We start from the raw sequence: 17,850 nt of genomic DNA on the forward strand, positions 1-17,850 counted from the left end.
GTTCAGGAAGCACAGAGAACTCCATTAAAGAGAAACCCAAAGAAATCAACTCCAAGACACATCATAATTAAAATACCAAAGCTAAGTGATAAAGAGAAAATATTAAAAGCTGCTAGAGAAAAAAAGACTATCAAATACAAAGGAGCCCCCCATAAGGATGACTTCCAACTTCTCAACAGAAACACTTGAGGCCAAAAGGGAATGGCAAGAAATATTCAAAGTAATGCAGAACAAGAGCCTACAACCTAGACTACTTTATCCAGCAAGGCTATCATTTAAAATTGAAGGAGAAATAAAAAGCTTTCCAGACAAAAAAAAAACCCTCAAGGAATTCACTACAACCAAACCAATGTTGCAAGAAATGCTAAGGGGCCTGTTGTAAACAAATCAAAGGAGAAAAAGAATATAGCAAAAGAGGAATACAGTTTTAAAGAATAGAACGACAATAAACAACTACATATCAATAATAACCTTAAATGTAAATGGATTAAATGATCCAATCAAAAGACATAGGGTAGCTGTGTGGATAAGAAAACACGACCCTTACATATGCTGTCTACAAGAGACACACCTTAAAACAAAAGATGCACATAGACTGAAGATAAAAGGATGGAAAATAATATTTCACACAAATGGAAATGAAAAAAAGCTGGGGTAGCAATACTTATATCAGAGAAAGTGGACTTTAAAACAAAGACTATAGTAAGAGATAAAGAAGGTCACTACATAATGATAAAGGGAGCAATCCAACAGAAAGATATAACCATTATAAATATCTACACACCTAATATAGGAGCACCTAGATATATAAAGCAGACTTTGATGGATTTAAAGGGCGAGATTAACAGCAATACTATAATAGTAGGGGATTTCAATACCCCACTAACATCACTAGATAGATCCTCAAGAAAGAAAATCAACAAAGAAACAGCAAACTTAAAGGACATACTAGATCAACTTGATTTAATAAATACCTTCAGAACCTTTCACCATAAAGCAGCAGATTACATATTCTTTTCAAGTGCTCATGGTACATTCTCTAGGATAGACCACATGTTAGGGCACAAAAGCGGTCTCAACAAATTTAAGAAGATTGAAATCATATCAAGTACTTTCTCTGATCACAATGGCATGAAACTAGAAATCAACCACAACAGAAAAACTAAAAAATTCTCAAATACTTGGAAACTAAATAGCATGTTATTAAATAACAAATGGGTTAACAATGAGATCAAGGAAGAAATAAAAAAAAATTCCTAGAAATGAATGATAACGAGCATACATCAACTTAAAATTTATGGGACACAGCAAAAGCAGTCCTGAGAGGGAAGTTCATAGCATTACAGGCTACCTTAAGAAGCTAGAAAAAGCTCAAATAAAAAACTTGACCCTGCATCTAAAAGAACTAGGAAAAAAACAGCAAGTAAAGCCCAGAGGTAGTAGAAGGAAGGAAATAATAAAAATCAGAGCAGAAATAAATGACATAGAGGCTAAAGAAACAATACAGAGGATCAATAAAACCAGGAGCTGGTTCTTTGAAAAAGTAAACAAGATTGATGAACCTTTAACCAGACTCACCAAGAAAAAAAGAGAGAGGACTCAAATAAATAAAATTAGAAATGAGAGTGAAGAAATAACAACTGACACAACAGAAATACAAAATATTGTAAGAAAATACTATGAAAAACTGTATGCCAAAAAACTAGACAACCTAGATGAAATAGACAAATTCCTTGAAACATACAATCTTCCAAAAATTAATCTAGAAGAATCAGAAAACCTAAACAGACCAATTACAACAAATGCGATTGAAACAGTTATTAAAAAACTCCCCCAAAAGAAAAGTCCTTGGCCTGATGGCTTCATACGTGGATTCTACCAAATATTCAAAGAAGAACTAACTCCTATCCTTCTCAAGCTATTTCAAAAAATTCAAGTGGAAGGAAGACTTCCAAGCTCCTTTTATGAGGCAAGTATAATTCTGATTCCAAAACCAGGCAAAGACAACACAAAGAAAGAAAATTATAGGCCAATATCCCTGATGAATTTAGATGCTAAAATTCTCAACAAAATATTAGCAAACCAGACCCAGCAATATATGAAAAAAAAATCATACACCATGATCAAGTGGGACTTATTCTCGAGAGGCAAGGCTGGTATAATATTTGCAAAACAATCAATGTGATTCATCACATAAACAAAAGGAAGGAGCAAAACAACATGATAGTTTCCATAGATGCAGAAAAAGCATTTGATAAAATCCAGCACCCATTCATGATCAAAACTCTCAACAAAGTGGGAATACAGGGAACATACCTCAACATGATAAAGGCCATCTATGATAAACCCACAGCCAACATCATAATCAGTGGGCAAAAATTAAAAGTAATCCCCTTAAGATCAGGAACAAGGCAGGGGTGCCCCCTTTCACCACTCTTATTCAACATAGTTCTGGAAGTCCTAGCCACAGCAATCAGACAAGAAAAAGAAATAAAAGGCATCCAAATTGGAAAAGAAGAAGTAAAGCTATCATTATTTGCAGATGATATGATATTGTATATAGAAAACCCTAAAGTCTCAGTCAAAAAACTACTGGACATGATAAATGAATTTAGCAAGGTGGCAGGATATAAAATTAATACTCAGAAGTCAGAGGCATTTTTATATACTAACAATGAACTGTCAGAAAGAGAAATTAAGGAAGCAATCCCCTTCACCATTGCAACCAAAAAAATAAAGTACCTAGGAATAAATTTAACCAGGGAGATTAAAGACTTGTACTCAGAAAATTATAAAACATTGATAAAAAAAATCAGGGAAGATACAAACAAGTGGAAGCATATACCATGCTCATGGTTAGGAAGAATAAACATCATTAACATGTCTATATTACCCAAAATGATTTATAAATTCAATGCAATACCAATTAAAATACCAATGACTTACTTCAAAGATATAGAACACATATTCCAAAAATTTATATGGAACCAAAAGAGAACAGGAATAGCCTCAGCAATCTTGGAAAGGAAGAATAAAGTGGGAGGTATAACACTTCTGGATATCAAGTTATACTACAAGGCCATTGTACTCAAAACAGCCTGGTATTGGCATAAGAACAGGCATATAGATCAATGGAACAGAACTGAAAACCCAGAAATAAACCCATACTTTTATGGACAACTGATATTTGACAAAGGAGGTAAGAGCATACATTAGAGTAAAGACAGCCTCTTCAACAAATGGTGTTGGGAAAATTGGAAAGCTACCTGCAAAAAAATGAAACTGGACCACCAACTTACACCATCCACAAAAATAAACTCAAAATGGATAAAAGACTTAAATGTAAGCCGTAAAACCATAAGCATCTTAGAAGAAAACATAGGCAGTAAGCTCTCTGACATCTCTCGCAGCAATATATTTGCCGACTTATCTCCACGGGCAAGTGAAATAAAAGATAGGATAAACAAATGGGACTATATCAAACTAAAAAGCTTTTGCACAGCTAAAGACAATAAAAATAGAATAAAAAGACAAACTACACAATGGGAGAATATATTTGACAATACGTCTGATAAGGGGTTAATAACCAAAATTTATAAAGAACTTGTAAAACTCAATACCAGGAAGACAAACAATCCAATCAAAAAATGGGTGAAAGAAATGAATAGACACTTCTCCAAAGACGATATACAGATGGCCAATAGGCATATGAAAAAATGCTCAACATCACTAATCATTAGAGAAATGCAAATTAAAACCACAATGAGATATCATCTCACACCAGTCAGAATGGCGCTCATCAACAAAACAATACAGAATAAGTGCTGGCGAGGATGTGGAGAAAAGGGAACCCTCCTGCACTGCTGGTGGGAATGCAGACTGGTGCAGCCCCTGTGGAAAACAGTATGGAGATTCCTCAAAAAATTAAAAATCGAACTGCCTTTTGACCCAACTATCCCACTTTTAGGAATATACCCCAAGAACACCATAGCACTGTTTGAAAAGAAGAAATGCACCCCCATGTTTATGGCAGCATTGTTCACAATAGCAAAGATCTGGAAACAGCCCAAGTGTCCATCAGTGGACGAGTGGATTAAAGAGCTTTGGGACATATATACTATGGAATACTACTCAGCCATAAGAAATGATGACATCGGATCATTTACAACAACATGGATGGACCTTGATAACATTATATTGAGCGAAATAAGTAAATCAGAAAAAACTAAGAACTATATGATTCCATACATAGGTGGGATATAAAAATGAGACTCAGAGACATGGACAAGAGTGTGGGGGTTACGGGATGAGGGGGAGGGGAGGGAGGAGGTTGGGGGAGGAGAAGGGCACAAAGAAAACAAGTTAGAAGGTGACGGAAGACAATTGGACTTTGGGTGATGGGAATGCAGCATAATCAAATGTCAAAATAACCTAGAGATGTTTTCTCTGAACATATGTACCCTGATTTATCAATGTCACCGCATTAAAATTAATTAAAAAAATTTTTTAATGAAAAAAAATTCACTTCCTGAACAGTCACCTTGATAAGTTTCCCAAAAATCTTGGAGCTGTTAGTGATGAGCAGACTACTGTTGGAGCATGAAACAAGATTGTCCTCAACAAGTACACAAACACAAGAGCTACAAACACAAATTTTTGCCTGAATAGAATTTAAATAAGTTTTGCGCAAATTTTATGATTAAAATAAGTGTTTTAATATGTTCTACTTTGAAATTGCAGACAAATTCTGATGCAATCATATCTTTTAGTGTATTAGTGTATTTACTGCATTATATAAATTATTATATTTTCACAAAGATAATACCCAAGAAGACATTCTAGTTCTTTATGTTAAACTAGATTTTGAAATTTTTACAATAAGATAAAAACCTAAAATCTTGAATTGCAAAAAAACTGTAGCTTACAGAGAAAAACTAATGTCAGATTTGAGATCAGCACACATGAATTAGGTAAGAACAAGTGTTTTTGTGGATGCAACAAAAATTTTGTTCCCCAATGTAATCTGTCTTTTTATATATTTTGTTCATTTTTATATTGGCATATTAGACTTGTTCTAAATTTTTAGGAACACTTTTTTTTTCTTAATTTAAAAAATTAAATTTAGCACGGTGACATTGAACCACAAGAGTACATAGGTTTCAGGTAAGCATTTCTATAGCATTTGAATAATTGATTATATTTTATACCTATGCACTCTTATCTATGTCCATGAGTCTCAGTTTTGTATCCTACCTATATGTGAAATCATAAAGTTCTTACTTAGCTTTTTCAGATTTACTTATTTGACTCAGTATAATGTTCCCAAGGTCATCCATGTTGTAAATGACACTATGTCATCATTTCTTATGGCTGAGTAGTATTCCATTGTATATGTGTACCACATCTTCTTCATCCAATCCTCTATTGAGGGACACTGGGTTGCTTCCATGTCGTGGCCACTGTGAATAACACTGCGATGAACATGAGGGTGCATGTGTCTTTAGGTACCAATGTTTTTTAGCTTTTTTGAGGTAGTTACCCAGTAGAGGGATTGCTGGGTCATATGGTAGTTCTAGTCTTAAGTTTTTGAGGAACCATCATACTTTCTTTCATAATGGTTGTACTAATTTGAATTCCCACAAACAGTGAATGAGGGTTCCTTTTTCTCCACAGCCTCTCCAACACTTGTTATTACCTGTCTTGTTGATAACAGCCAGTCTTACTGGTGTGAGATGGTATCTCATTGTAGTTTTGATTTGCATTTCTCAAATAGCTAGTGAAGATGAGCGTCTTTCATATATCTGTTGGCCATTGGTATGTCTTCTTGGAAGAAGTGTCTGTTCAGGCCCTCTTCCCATTTTTTTAATTGGATTGCTTGCTTGTTTGTTGCTGAGCTTTGTGAGTTCTTTATTGCCGGAGTCCCGCTCCAGCTGGTCCAGGGGTCCCCAAAGGAATGGATGGCATCAGTGAGAAATGAGTGAGAGAGCCAAACTCTTCAGTTCATCTGCCAGGCATCTCTGCCAATTGCTAGTATAGCTTTATTTTTATACACTAAGTTATAATCATATGTTATGCAGAATATATTGATTAATAGTTATTTTTGCTTTAATATGGATAAATATTCCAGGAAGAGGTTAGTACATTTCTTTAAGCTATAAATCAGGTGGTAAACCATTCTAAATACAGATATACAATACCTTGGGCAGCAACAACAATATTGGCATCAGCCTTACGCAAGCTTCTAAAAGATCACTATTGATTAATAACTCTGCTTTACCTAATGGCTTATTGTCTAGTAAAATTATGTTTGTCTACTACTTTCATCTACTAGTTAAGTTCTAACTTTATTTTTCTCAGAGCTCTCCACTACCTGAAGGCCAGGTATGTAAGAGGAACAGAAAGTTTTTCCATTCTTCCATAGTATGAAAAGGCTAGGGGGATTAAGCAATCAACCAGGTAAAGGCTGAAAGGTGCTTTTGTGTTTAGCCTCTGTTTTCCACCTATTCATAAGTCACAACCTATTTTCTCATAATGTGATTTTTTAGGAGGGAGTTTTTCTACAGACCTAGCCCTTTTCAGGGGATACCATAGCCAGCCTCCTATGTCTATGGGCTTAGGCAAGGGGGTTATATTCTTTTGCCGGGTTTCTTCAGGGAACTCCTGAGGGGAACAGCTTTGACCCACTGTCAAAGGACAGTTGCCTCTAGCTCTTGTTTTTGGGGTTGTTGGTAAATTATCTTAAAAGGAACACAGGGGGCTTGAGTGGTCAGGAGATATTTATGTGGTTCCTTTTAGAGTAATTCTGGAGGGGCATATTCACAGACTGGTTGACCTCAGGGTCTCAGTCAGCCTGGCAAAGTACAGTATTGTTGGAATCATATGTGGACCCGTCCCAATAGTGAATGCACATAACCCTAATAAGGAAAGAATTGTCAAAGGAAATACCCAGATACAACCCAAAAAACATATGCTGTGCAAATGCTTCTTTCCTGCTGCGACTGTGTCAGATAGCAAGGTTGGATCGGCCCCCAACAATTTATATATTTTGGATATTAATCTCTGATTGTAGCTGTTGTTTGTAAATATCATCTCTTATTTAGGTGGTTGTCTATTTGTTTTATTGTCAGTTTCTTTTGCTGTACAGAAGCTTTTTAATTTGATATAGTCCCATTCCTTTATTTTTGCCTTTACTTCCCTTGCCTTTGGGGTCAAATTCATAAATTGTTCTCTATGGCTAAGGTCCATGAGTTTAGTACCTTTGTTTTCTTCTATGCAATTTATTGTTTCAGCTTTTATATTGTTTTTAAATCTATTTTGAATTAATTTTTGTGCAGGTGGACAACTGTAGTCAAATTTCATTCTTTTGCATGTGGTTTTCCAATTTTCCCAGCACCATTTATTGAAGAGGCTATTTTTTTTTCCCATTCTGTGTTTTTGGTTTCTTTGTCAAAGATGATTTGTCCATATATATGTGGTTTTATTTCTGGACTCTCAATTCTGTTCCATTGGTCTGTAGTCTGTTTTTCTGGCAATACCATGCTGTTTTGATTATCATGACTCTATAGTATAATTTGAAGTCAGGTATTATAATGCTTCTGGCTTTGTTCCTTTTTCTCAGGATTGCTTTGGCTATTCTGGTTTCTTTTATGGTTCTATATAAACCTAGTGATTTTTTTGTTCCAGTTCTTTAAAAAATGACATTGGGATTTTGATGAGAATTGCATTAAATTTGTATATTATTTTTGGCAATATGGCCATTTTAACTATGTTGAGCCTTCCAATCCATGAACATGGAATATTTTTCCATTTCATTGTCTTTTTTAATTTCTTTTGATAATGTCTTATAGTTTTCAGTATTTAGACCCTTTACATCCTTTGTTAAGTGTATTCTTAAGTATTTTATTTTATTTATTTTTTGTTGCAACTGTAAAAGGGATTTTTTTAAAGTTCATTTTCTGAGATTTCATTGTTGGCATATAAAGCAATAAACTTTTGTATATCGATTTTGTATCCTGCAACCTTACTATATTGGTTTATTTTTTCTAATAGTTTTTCAGTGGAGTTTTTGAGGTTTTCTATATACAGGATCATGTCATCTGCAAAAGGTGATACCTTTACTTCTTCTTTCCCAATATGGATGCCTTTAATTTCTTTCTCTTTCCTGATCGCTCTGGCTAAAACTTCTAGCACTTATATTGAATAGAAGCGGAGAAAATGAACAGCCTTTTCTTGTTCCTGATTTTAGAGGGAAAGTTTTCAGTTTTTCACCATTTGGTATTATATTAGCTGATGGTTTGTCATATATGGCCTTTATTAAGTTGAGGTACTTTCCTATATACCCATTTTATTGAGTGTTTTAAACGTAAAGGAATGTTGTATCTTATCGAAAGCCTTTTCTGCATCTATTGATAGGATCATATGATTTCTGTTCTTTGCTTCGTTGATGTGGTGCATTACATTGATTGATTTACATATGTTGAACCATCCTTCTACTCCTGGAATAAATCTCACTTCATTGTGATGTATTTTTTTAAATGTATCATTGTATTCAATTTGCTAGTATTTTGTTTTGGATTTTTGCATCTGTATTCATTAGAGATGTGTTTTTAAATTTTTATTTATTTATTTAATTTTATTTTTTGTATTTTTATGAAGTGAGAAGCAGGGAGGCAGAGAGACAGACTCCATCATGCACCCAACCTGGATCCACCTGGCATACCCTCCAGGGGGGCGATGCTCTGCCCATCTGGGGCATTTCTCTGTTGCAACCAGAGTCATTCTAGTGCCTGAGGCAGAGGCCATGGAGCCATCTTCATCACCTGGGCCAACTTTGCTCCAATGGAGCCTTGGCTGCAGGAGGGGAAGAGAGAGAGAGAAAGTATAGGGGGAAGAGTGAAGAAGCAGATGTGCGCTTCTTCTGTGTGCCCTGGTCGGGAATCGAACCTGGGACTTCTTCATGCCTGGCCAATGTTCTACCACTGAGTGAACTGGCCAGAGCTCATGAGAGATATTGGTTTGTAGTTATTGTGTGTGTGTCTGTGTTGTGCTTGCCAGGTTTTGGTATGAGGGTTATATTGGCCTAATAAAATGTGTTAGGGAGTATTGCTTCTTCTTCTATTTTCTGGAAGACTTTGAGAAGAATTGGTACCAAATCTTTGAATGTTTGGTAGAATTCACTAGGGTAGCCATCTAGTCCTGGACTTTTGTTTTTTGGGACGTTTTTGATAGTTGTTTCTATTTCTTTCCTGCTCTTGGGTCTATTTAGGTTCTCTACCTCTTTGTGACTCAGTCTAGGAAGATTGTATAGTTCTAGGAACTTATCCATTTCTTCTATGTTGTAGAATTTGGTGGCATATAATCTTTCATAATGTTCTACTAGGATCCTTTGTATATCTATGATGTCTTTGGTCATTTCTGCTCTTTCATTTCAGATTTTGTTTATATGAGTCCTTCCTCTTTTTTCCTTAGTGAGCTTAGTCAAGGATTTGTCAATTTTACTGATCTTTTCTAAGATCCAACTTTTTTTTGTATTAATTTTTTCTATAGTTATTTTGTTCTCTGTTTTATTTAGTTCTGCTCTAATTTTTATTATTTTCTTTCTTCTGCTGACTTTGGGTTGCCTTTTTTCTTCTTTTTCTAGAAACTCTTTATATATTATAATTAATTTGGCTTTCTCTGTGACATGTCTTTAATTTGTTTTTTTTTACTTTGCTTATAAAAGTTTTTTGCCATGTTGATTTTTTTAAATTTTAGAAAGAGTTTCTTGAAATATTATGTAGTAAAATTATTATACAACAATTTAAGGTTTCTTATAAAGGTTAACATATTCCATTACACTAGGGGAGAAGCCCTGGACCAAAGTGTGAGAACCACTGTTGGAAATGTCTGCTTAACTGATTTTTCTTTTGCCATACTATATTAACTCATTCTTCTTTTTTTTTTTTTTTAATATGAGAGTAAGGGAGATAGAGAGACAAACTGCCACATGTGCTCTGACTGGGATTCACCCGGCAACCCTGTGGGCCGATGCTTGAATCAACCAGGCTATTTTCAGTACTTGAAGCTGACATGCTCAGACCAACCAAACTATCCTCAGCACCCGGGACCAAAGCTTGAACCAATCGAGCCACTGGCTGCAGGACAGGAAGAGGAAGAGAAAAAGGAGAGGGAGGGGGAGAGAAGCAGATGGTGGCTTCTCTTGGGTGCCCTGAGTGGAAATCAAAACTGGGGCTTCCATATGCCAGGCCAATGCTCTATGCACTGAGCAAACTGGCCAGGGCCTATATAAATTTATTCATTTCACAATATTTATAGAATTCCTAATATATGTTGGGCACTGTTACTTTGTGTACTGAAGGTAGGATTAGCTACATGTAAAGGCCAAGAACTCCTATCCCCAACATGGTCTTGAGATACGGCACTTTGGTAATGGCTGCTTTCACGTCCTTGTGTCTCAGAGTGTAAATGAGGGAGTTGAGAGCAGGTGTGAGGATGGTAAACACCACATTGCCCATGACATGGAAGCCCAGGGGCAGGTCAGCCCTGTAGGCCACATAGGCTATAACAATGGATGAGTAGGAGGTACCAACCACCAGGAGGTGGAAGCTGCAGGTGGAGAAGGCTTTAGAGCGTCCTTCTAGGGAGGACCGATGTGAAGCACCGAGGCCAGGATGCAGGCATAAGAGAGAAGCACCAGGAGAAGGGACAAGAAAAATACTACCATGGCGATGCCCATGAAGGTCTGGGGTGTGGTGTCAGAGCAGGAGGCCTGGACCACAGCTGAGTGGTCACAGAAGCAGTGGTAGGTGTGAGCAATGTTGTTATAAGCCATATGGGAGATTTTCACTACTGCTGGGGTGGGCAGGAAAAAGGCAGTGAACTGGGCAGTGAGCTAGGCTGGCTGCCAGTGCAGCATTGGTCTGTGAGGTTACATAAACAAGGTAGTGCAGTGGGTGGCAGATAGCCACATAGCAGTCATAGGCCACAACCACCAGGATAAAGGCTTCTGAGCATGTAAAGCTTCAGAAGAGGTACATCTGCAATAAGCAGGCAGGGAAGCTGAGGAAGTGGTCCCCAAACAGGAATAGGGACAGCATCTTGGGGACAGTGGTTGTGGTAAAGAGGATGTCCAGAGCAGAGAAAATGGTTAGAAAGAACTACATGGGCTTGTGGAGGCTGGGCTCTGTGACCACAGCCACTGGGATCAGGGCATTACCCATAAGGATGAGAAGATAGACCAGGAGGATAATAAAAAATTCAGGGAGAAAGAGAGACTCTGACAGAGAGGATATACCCACCAGGTAGAAGACTGGTGAGCCATGCACTCACTGATCCATTACAGATAGTGAGACAGAGCTGGATTTCTGGGAAATGGGCAGCTGGAACATCTGGATACTGGGAATATCTGAAAATCATAGAAACAAAGGATTTTAGAATGTGAATGAATAATATTTACTCGATAGTTCATATAAGCACAATTATTTACAACCAACTTTACAAGACTGATGATGGGCTATGGTATTGACTTCTACCATGTGAACCCCCAATTCCTACCTTTCTTCTTTGTTCAAATATTAACTATTAGTTAACTAGTAATCTGCCAAATGGAAGTCATTATACTGCATTCAGGTGACACACAGTGAAGAAAGTAAAGATGGCAGGTAAAGTTCCAACTTCTTGGAGTTTATATTTTACTGGGAAAAGTCAGATCTAAACAGTTGATTATTAAATTATGATGGTGAAGAGTGCTTTGGAAAAGTTTTTTGCTGGTCTTCACCCTAGCTGCTACTGCTCAGCAGGTGTTCCTAATGAACCACTAGCCTGTAGACTTCCCTTGTCCCAGCTGTGAAGGCACTACAGTCAGCTGGCATTGTAGGAGTCTTGTGAGCCAGTCTTCTTGTGACAAATGCCAAAAGCAAAATCTTCTCCCCCATCCCCATCAGAGGCTGTTTTTTTCTTGTCAAGGAAGAGGATATGTGTGCTTCTGTTCACCCACAGACCCAGAGGTCTTCAATTGAGAGAGAATGATGACCCCTCTCATCTAGGACAAAGTCTGTGGTCACGATCTGGAAGCAAGTCCATGGTCATGTTTGTGTCATTGCCTCAACCATGATGATTCTAAGAGTACTCCCTCTCTGATTTTTCTAGAACTGTCCTGTTTCTCTTACTTCTGATAAAACATTTCTCATGCCATTTAAGCAAAAAAAAATATCAAATCTGGAAATGTCCAGCCAGATTTTTTCTTTATAAACAAAAAGGGCAAGGACTTGCCTAAGATTACATGACCAGTCAGCCACAAAGCCTGGACTGGAACCCTGGTCACTGACTCCCAGACCAGGGCTCCTTCTCTATAGCACATTCCCTAGGAAATCTGGAAGCTTAAGTTTTCATGTGGGGAGAGATTGGGGCAAGGGCTTTCATTTTTACCTCTATTTCTAAGCTGATATTATCAGCAAAAACTATAAATTTTAATTTGTTCTTTAGTCTCTCAAGTATGGTGGGTGGCCTGGTTTCGCCTGGGGAGTGAAAGCTGGTAAGTGTCTTTCTAAAAAGACAGCTGGTGGAAATGCAGAATGGTGCAGCCACTATGGAAAGCAGTGTGGAGTTTCATCAAAAATTAAAAATAGAGCTGCTTTATGACCCAGTGATTCCACTGCTAGCGATATATTCAAAGAAACCCAAAAAACTAATTCAAAAATTATATGCACCCCCATGTTCATTGCAGCATATTTACAATAGCCAAGATTTGGAAACAGCACAAGTGCCCATCAGTAGATGAATGGATAGTAAAGCTGTGGTACATTTACACAATGGAATACTATAAAAAGGAAGGAAATCTTACCTTTTGCAATAGCATAGATGGATCTGGAGACTATTAAGCTAAATGAAATAAGCCAATTAGAGAAAGACAACTACCATCTGATGTAACTTTTATGAGGAGTCTAATGAACAAAATAATCTAACAAACAAAACAGAAATTGACTTATAGATACAGAAAAAAGATTGAGAGCTATCAGAGGGGAGAGGTGTTCAGGGCTGGGTAAAAGAGTGAAGGGATTAAGTAAAAAAAACTCTCATATACATAAACAATAGCATGGTGATTACAAGAGGGAAGGGGGTGTGGGGGAAGGTAGAAGAGGGTAAATGGGGAATAAATGCTGATGGAGCGAGGCTTGACTTGTACTGTGGTGAACACACAAAACAATATACAGATGATGTATTATAGAATTGTACATTGAAACTTACAATTTTATTAACCAATGTCACCCCAATAAATTCAATAAAAAAAATGAGACACATGGAACAGACCATTTTGTTGTGAATACTTCTTTGACAGGAAAACAATTGTTCTAGAGGCCAGCCCCCATTACCTAGGTAGGGAAGCAAAATGGTTGCATCTCAACTTAAAAGAATTAGCCCTCAGCTAATCAGACCCAACCTACCTAAGCTGATCATCAGGTTTTTCTCAAACCCACAATGATGCAAATGACATTTTTCTGCATGTTTTTAGAGCTCAAGAAGGTCGATTTTGGACTAAATATCATTGAGTTAAGCTGTCTTGGGGTTGAGGGGCAGCAGTTCAGACCTATCAAGTCCAGTTGTACCTTCCTCCTCCCTCCACTGCCCCACTTCTATTAAAGAGCAGGGAGACAGATGCTGAGTCTGAACTCCAGAAATAGAGTGTTTTCTCAGGTCAAACATGTTCATGGCGGAAGTGAGTCTTGAACTCTGTCCTGGCTTCCATCCAGTGTTCATAAGATTTTTCATGAGTGAAGATGACTGCTCAGCCTTCTTGCATTTTTCTTGCAGTCTGTTTCCCCTTGCTCTAGTCAAATGGCAACGTCTTGCTCTTGCGTATTCTGCCAAACTCAGCTGAAATATTCCCTCTTCCAAGGAGAAGCTCTTGGCTAGCTCAGGGGCCTTTTTTTCTGGCCTTTCCCAGTTTCTGTACTTTCCTTTGTCATTGCTATAATCATACTGGGCTGTCCCTGTCTATTTATGTGTTTATGTCTCCACCAGACAGGGAGCTCTCACAGGACTGCTATGGAGCCTGATCACTTCCATTTAACAACGCACTCAACCCTGTCCAGGACCTTGGTGCTCCAGAGGCAAGAGCCAGAATGCAGCTTTCCCAACAGGCCTCGTTTTGCTGCTGGAACATAAAATCAGAATGAAGGGGTCATTGGCAATTCAATATTTTTACTCTAATCTTGTCTTATGCAGATGGGGGACACAAAAGTGGGCTGTGATTTACCCAAGGTCACACAGTAAGTGGGCCACAGAACCAGAACTAGACTACTGGCCATACTGGGTTATCACCTTGAGCCCAGGATAACTCAGCAATGAGCCCAGGTTACCCCACTTACTTGGGGTCAAGGACAGAGCAACCAGCTGAGGTGTGTGTGCTTACCCTGTTCCTTTTCTAAACTCCTGCTTTGGCAGAGTGGGCTTATGTGACAGACAAAGCATGGGCTTGAGGGGGCAGCTAGATAGGAGCACTGAAACATTCTGAAAAGAATTTAGTATTCGATATTTTTTTAAAAGCATTGCTTTAGCATCATAGTAAAAATCAGAGTCTCTGGACTTCTTTATATTTATTTTGTGGTTTAGATTAACTGACTAATTTTAAACACATATTACAGGGGTGTTTTCAGTGCCTAAGGATACTATATTATTACTATATATTACTATAATACATTACTATATTATTGCCTTGGACAATTCTCCACCAGCCAGTTACAGTGCTGGTGGGGAACAACGACAGGAAAAATAGTCACCTGACTGTCCAACCTGATGCCACACTTGCTGTTATCACCTCCTCTCACCATCCAAACTGCCAGGGAGTGGTTAGGCCCTTGTTCAGAGCCATGGCTGGTGAGGGGTGAGAGCAGGGGTTGTTCTGGAGTCAGTCTACTGCAAACACAGCCCTGCCTGGCAACCAACAATCCTGGCTCCTGGACCAGCTGTGGTTTGGGGGCTCTGAGCCTCCATTTTCCCATCTGTAAAATGAGGGCTTTGGAAGAGATAATCTCTTCCAGCTCAATGAACATTTTAAAAATTGATTTTAGAGAGACAGAGAGAGGAATGGAGAGAAAGAGAGAGAGAGAGAGAGAGAGAGAGAGAAAGAAACATTTGTTGTTCCACTTAGTTGTGCGTTCATTGGTCTCTTCCTGTGTGTGCCCTGACCAGGGATTGACCTGCAGCCTTGGTTTCCAGGATGATGCACTAGTTGTTCTAGTGACTGAGCTAACCAGCCAGGGCCTTCAATAAACATTTTTCAGTGTCACTACTGTGCCTGGCCCAGTGAGGGGTGGGAGATGGATGTCTCATGGCCCAAGCCTCTAAGGAGACAGAGAGTGGCTCTCACATATATTACTTAATTAATTATTATTTAGTAATTTATTAATTACTGCATGCTTGGTTCCTCACAATCATTATGTCATTACACTTCACTACAACTCTCACGTCCATGCCATTTTCTCACAATATTTCTACCATGCTGTGCTGTTCCCCCAGAAAAGGAGCAGGATATGTGTGAATCACAGAGTTCAAGATTGTTAACTTTGGAATTAGAAAGAGCTTGTTTCCATTCTGGCTCCACTACCTTCCACATTCCCTCTCTAAATTGCACTTCCCTCATCTGTGACTCATAAAATTGACGGAGACCTCATTAAACATTCTCATTTCCTTTACTGTCATAGGCCTTACCTTCTTGAGAAAAACTCTCACAAACCCATCAGCCTCTTGCTTGTGACTGCACATCCTTGCCTGTCCTACCAGGGTGTCTGACCGAGGGTCACACAGACCATGTGTACACACTGGGACCCTGATGTTCACACAAACCATGTGTAATGCTGGTGGCTGAGGCCATGCAGGTTCGCACTGAATTCGTGCAGATGGTAGAGGAGCCGCAGAGCCAGACAGCGTCAGGCCATTACCCTTTTATTGGAGGCTCTCAGAGACAGGTGAGCAAACAAAGGAAAACCTGCTTTTTGTAGTGAAAGGACAAGGGATCAGGAAAACCGCACCTCGCAATGGTGGGAGAGTGGCCTGGGAGAATCACCCTCCAGGGAAAGAACCTGTAGTCTTACATAGAAGCACTTGTCAGGCAAGGTGTTTGCCCTGGTAAACCAGCGAGCAAGCCTAACACAGCTGTCTTCCCCACAGCATGTGCGCTCCTGAGATCTGTGCCATGGCGCTCCATGCCCCTCCTACCCTGAGCCTGTCTGTTAAAAGAAAAACAAAACAAAACCCCACACACACATACACACACATGCTTAGAGAAGATCTGGAAGGACCACACCAAATCAGTCAGAGTGATCACCTCTGGGGAGGGAAGGGAAAACAGTATATGAAAAATTTTAAATTGTTTAAATTTTACACATATTAGTGAAAGAGGGACAAAGTCAGAAAGAGAGCCCTGGGGCCATGGGAAAGAGTAAGAAAGAATGAGGCAGGAACCATCAGTGTAGGTAAGGCAGCTCAGTCTTTGCCTGCTTCTGGCCACTCCCTCCTCGGCCTGGCTCACCTGCCGAGCCTGATTGATCCACCTTGGTGTCCTCTGTGGAGTCACTGCATTTGGCCCTGGGGGAGGAGCCAGGTTGGGACTGAGACACAGCACATTAAACCCTGGAGCCAGGGTCTGCTGGGGCCCTCTCCTGCAAGCTGGCTCCTCCATGGGACCTCATGCTCACCCAGGAGCAATTTCCTAGGGTGGAGTTGGGATTGGGTCCTGGGCTTTGCAGATAATGAAAGCAGCATCATTAACAACCCTCCTGGGTTCCAGAACTTCGTCACTAATGAGGAAGTTGGATCTGTCTCACAACAGCCAGGGAAGACAAGCAGAGTCAAGATTGTTTCTTGTATTTGGCACTTAAGAAAACTAGGACCTAGAAGACTGGCCTGGCTTGCCTAAGGTCACGCGAGTGGCTAGAGGCAGAGCTGGGATTTAGACCAAAGGTCCCAGTTCTGGATCCACAGTTCAGCAGCACATGGTCTAATGGCTGAGAACTCAGGTTCTTTCCAGTCATGTCACTTTGGACAGATCCTGTAACTGCAATGAGCCTTCCTTTTCTTAGCTGTTAAACAGGCTTGAACAACGCTGCCGCTCTCACAGACACCTGGGAAGAGTCAGATGCTGTGCCTAGCACCTCCCACATAGTCAACATTTAATAAGCAAGAGCTGTTATTTTAATAAACCCAAATCGTAACCCCTGTTGCACAGATGGTTCCTGCCTCATTCTTTCTTACTCTTTCCCATGGCCCCAGGGCTCTCTTTCTGACTTTGTCCCTCTTTCACTAACATGTGTAAAATTTAAACAATTTAAAATTTTTCATATACTGTTTTCCCTTCCCTCCCCAGAGGCGATCACTCTGACTGATTTGGTGCGGTCCTTCCAGATCTTCTCTAAGCATGCGTGTGTATGTGTGTGGCGGGGTTTGTTTTGTTTTTCTTTTAACAGAAATTGAGTCATTTTGTACCTATTGTGTCCCTTACATTTTAACTTACTAAGTCTTGGAATTTTTCTATATCTGATCTACTTTATTCTTTTAATCTGTTTTTTGTTTGTTTGTTTTTTGGTATTTGATAGTATGGATATGATAGTTTGTCTAAAATTTCCCTGCTGATGGACATTTGAGTTGACTTCAATTATTGCTATTATGAATAATAATTAACATCTTTTAAACATGTGTTTTAGGGCACATGTGCTCAAATACTTCTCTGAGATAGAGCTTTAGAAGTAAATCTTCTGGGCCAAGCAGTGAGCCTTTATTTCAAGCAGAATGGGATGTGTATGTTCAGGGACCATCCCAGCTTCCAGCCGGGAGGCTTTGAGAACAGAGAACCAC

At 39.0% G+C, this 17,850-nt stretch overlaps 1 pseudogene; it reads right to left on the reverse strand.

Moving 5' to 3' along the window:
- Positions 1 to 10,367: 10,367 nt before the first annotated feature.
- On the reverse strand, positions 10,368 to 15,762 carry LOC136388054 (olfactory receptor 2AT4-like; annotated as a pseudogene).
- Positions 15,763 to 17,850: the final 2,088 nt, after the last annotated feature.

This window comes from Saccopteryx leptura, chromosome 1, assembly GCF_036850995.1.
Source record: "Saccopteryx leptura isolate mSacLep1 chromosome 1, mSacLep1_pri_phased_curated, whole genome shotgun sequence".
Classification (NCBI taxonomy): domain Eukaryota; kingdom Metazoa; phylum Chordata; class Mammalia; order Chiroptera; family Emballonuridae; genus Saccopteryx; species Saccopteryx leptura.